The following is a 3785-nucleotide window of genomic DNA, read 5'->3' as shown; positions in this document are numbered from 1 at the left end:
GTACCGCGCGCGGCGAGCAACTGATTGTTAGGTTTCTGCGAAATTGACTATGAACCTTGGGCAACAAACATACGGATCTTTTAAATGGATCTACATACAAACTGGTACCACTTGCACATATGTATTGTACATAAGCAGATCTCAGTGGAGATGTGTGCGCTACTCTATATATTTTATTTCTAAGTTACTTGTGTTTAGTCCAAGACGGAAACAGTAAACACAAATTGTCTGTCCTCTAATCCCACTGCCGTCGTTGAAAGATATGCATGAGTGGCATTCTAACTGTCACAAACTTATCCCCTGCGCTTGAAAGGGCCTCTACATACTTAGTATATAGGTAGATGCCGGCCGGCTCACAAAGCTGCCCAGATAAAAGTTTAGAGCAAAGCTAAAGTGAGGTAAATTATTAAATTTAAATTAAAGGTTCAAGTACACCCCGAATTGCAGTGTAAAAGAGGTGAAGTGCTACTTACACAGGGTGTCTCATTAATACCTTCTAATTTGAAATTACAAAAACCCCTACTCAGTGTATATTAGAAAATGTTTGATGATTTACTGACATAAATAATGAAAATGTGAAGATATTAACTAATTAGTTAGGTCAGGTTGGATGATTGCTTTCAATGATAATGACTTGTCCGTGAATCCTAAATTCATTCATTGTGAAACTGGAAGGAAAACAAGAAAGAGCGAGATGTAAGGGCAAATAACTGAGCAATGCGTAGTCATTGTAATACCCAAGCCTGATAACTCCTCACGAATGGCTAAAAAATGAGAAATAAAAAGCATAAATTAAAATTTCAACGTCGCAAAAGCTAAGCTGATCATGAATAGGTACTGAGATGATTCCATTACATCCACCAGACAGCTGTCACAAAAGAGACTTGCAGCAAAGCTAAGTCTCCCCAGTTCAAGCACCTACTAATATATGTACGAGAATTGAGGCTTTGTTAGTCCTAGGAGTTCCGTGAAGCGCCTCCGATCCACGCATGAATAAAAACCTCTCATAACTTTACTCGTCAGTATTCTTGCCCTTGCGTTAATGCGTAGACTACCTTTCCAGGTGTAGACTACAAGTAGCTAAGATAACTTGAATCATATCTTTCCCCGGTGCAACCACATCTCTGATCCGCTGCCTAGCCAACTCATCTGCTAAGTAATTTCCTGTACCAACGAATTAATAACGAAATTGTTTCGCCAAATTGATAAGAGAAAGTTACGCAGTTGAGTACTGATAAGTAAAATATAACTCAGTCATTGCACGAAAATTTGATATACTAAGCGAAAAGATCGTAGCGGATAAATGTTGTTTTATAGAAATTACAATATTAAAATGTGTTAGCATTTATTTGCATCAACAATTTTTAATTATCATCTTTCATTTAGCTAATTTTAGCGTTATTTTACTAAAATATATTTTACAAGTTTTTTCAAGTATCCAGGCTTTCCAGTAATAGCTGTCGTATTAGGGTAAATGTTGTGTATAATTGACATTTGTACACCCCACTACCCCGTCGGAAGATTTATAATTTTTGTAAGTGGCATCGTACGTCAATCATATTTGACACTTGTGAATTAAACAGCTGCGGTATAGAAACCTACAAACAATGGAGCACATAAGGGTAAAACAAAGATTTCCACTACTCAAAATAGTTTTTGTTCTATTTAGTGAAAGAGTTTTTCAAAAACAAAATTGGATGATTAATTGTAACAAGCCGAGACAAGTGATCCACAAGAACTTAAAGAATGACTTGCAAATTGGGGTATAAAGATAAATGAGCAAAATTTGAAGTATGCTACATTTGCGTTAAGCTCACAAACTTGGCCAGTAAACAATCTAAAAATAATATACCTACTTATTCCCCAAACTAATGAAGGTAAGAAACTTCATGGTATGGATGGTTTGGTCTGGTAAACTATAGGTAAGTGGCTAAAATATTTGAAATGAAGCTAAGGTCAGGAGCAATTATTAAATAGCTGCATTTAAAGGAGAAAAAGTCACAAAGTTACTAAATAACTGCACAGCAGCAATTTTCATAAATAGAATACGAACTGTTGTTCACACGATATGATTTTGAGAATTTATCAGTCGCAGTCGAAAAAAAAGCAGAAAACGACCACTGTAAGACTGCGGAGTACTTCGACATTCGACAGCTTGGACATACTTTACAAGAAATTAAAGCAGTATCGAATGCAACAGCGAAGCGGTGATTCCAATAATTTTGCTTTGTCAGCTCAATCCTTTAAAATGTTGATAAAAACATTGACATCTATTGGTACCATTTGCATTATATTTACTATAATTACGCTCATTTATTTTTGCTTTATAAATATATAATATAAACTACCCGCTTTGGGGAAAAATAAATCCATTATTTTCTCAGTTAATGTCTGTAGTGATCGATACCTCGTAAAGCATCGACAAAACAATTTAAAGTTTATGCTCGCTCACACTAAAAAAATGATTGTGCTGTTTTTTGCTTGTTCCATTCAGTTGGGAGTTACAGGGTGTTAACAACAGAAGTCCACAAAAAGAACATTCCGTACATTTTACAGGTTTTCTTTGATAAAGGCGAAATGGTGTTTGTTGTGCCGAAGTTGTAATAGCTAATTACGTGCAATTTTTGTCATCGATTCCGTTGAGGCATTTTTGATGTCACAGAAATAATCGAAGTGTATCGGCGTGTTAGTAGTCGTAGCATCCCACAGGAACTAAAGATCAACCATAAAACGGTTTTAAACCATTTGCACAAAAAATTGTATTCAATAATAAGGGATTTCTTTTTCACTAAACTATTATAATTTAACGGTCGCCGTAGCCGAATAGGTTGGTGCGTGCGAATACCGAAATGAAGAAAAAGGTTTTTCTAATTGCGGTCGCCCCTCGGCAGGCAATGGCAAATCTCCTCATAAAACAATATCAGCTGTTCGGAGTCGGCTTAAATCTATAGGTTCCTCCATTTGTGAAACAACATCAAGACGCACGCCACAACTTGGAGGAAGAGCTCGGCCCAGCACCCAAAAAGAGTGTAAGCGCCAGTAAGCGCCGGAAGTGCACAAATTCGAATCTCCAGCCATGAAACACCAAATTTTGTAATAGCAGTCGCCCCTCGACAAGAATATTATAATATGATGCAAATGAAAATAAAAAAATGACTGGGTTAATTATATTTGTAAAGGGAGATCAATTCAGACTAATCGGAATGAAATAAAACAACGAAAATTCAATTTGATTGGGCAATATTTATTATTTTTGTGTAGAACCACTCATAACATTAATTGTTTAAAGATTACCCCTTTCAAAACGGCACGTAAGTGCTACTTGTAGCGTACCTGGGGTACTCTTGCCATCTTACCTACCTACCTACCCCTTTCAAGTATTAGCTGCAACTGCGCCGTAATTCGGCCATCCGTAAACACCAATTTTGAATGACTCGCTGGAGGACTTTGGTCGGTATCTCGCGAATAATTTTAGTAATGCTCCCTTCCAATGTCTCAATCGTAGCTGGTTTATCTGCAGAGCATTTAAACTTTATATCCTTATAAATAAAAGACCAACAGTTTGGTCTCTCCTGATTATGGTGGCCAATCCACTGGTCCGAGATAAATTGTTCACCGAAACGACGATCCACGGGCTGTATGGAAAGTAGCGCCGTCTTGTTGGAAACACCCATGGAGATCACAAAAATATATGAACTTACCTTACATATATGGTATATATAATTGGCGCATACACCCATTTTGGATGTTAGGCGGAGCTTCTAATCCTATTTGTGGTGTGCGTC

Source organism: Anastrepha obliqua, chromosome 3 (assembly GCF_027943255.1).
Source record: "Anastrepha obliqua isolate idAnaObli1 chromosome 3, idAnaObli1_1.0, whole genome shotgun sequence".
NCBI lineage: Eukaryota > Metazoa > Arthropoda > Insecta > Diptera > Tephritidae > Anastrepha > Anastrepha obliqua.
The sequence above is the reverse complement of the archived record's forward strand: the minus strand, read 5'-3'. Positions refer to the sequence as shown.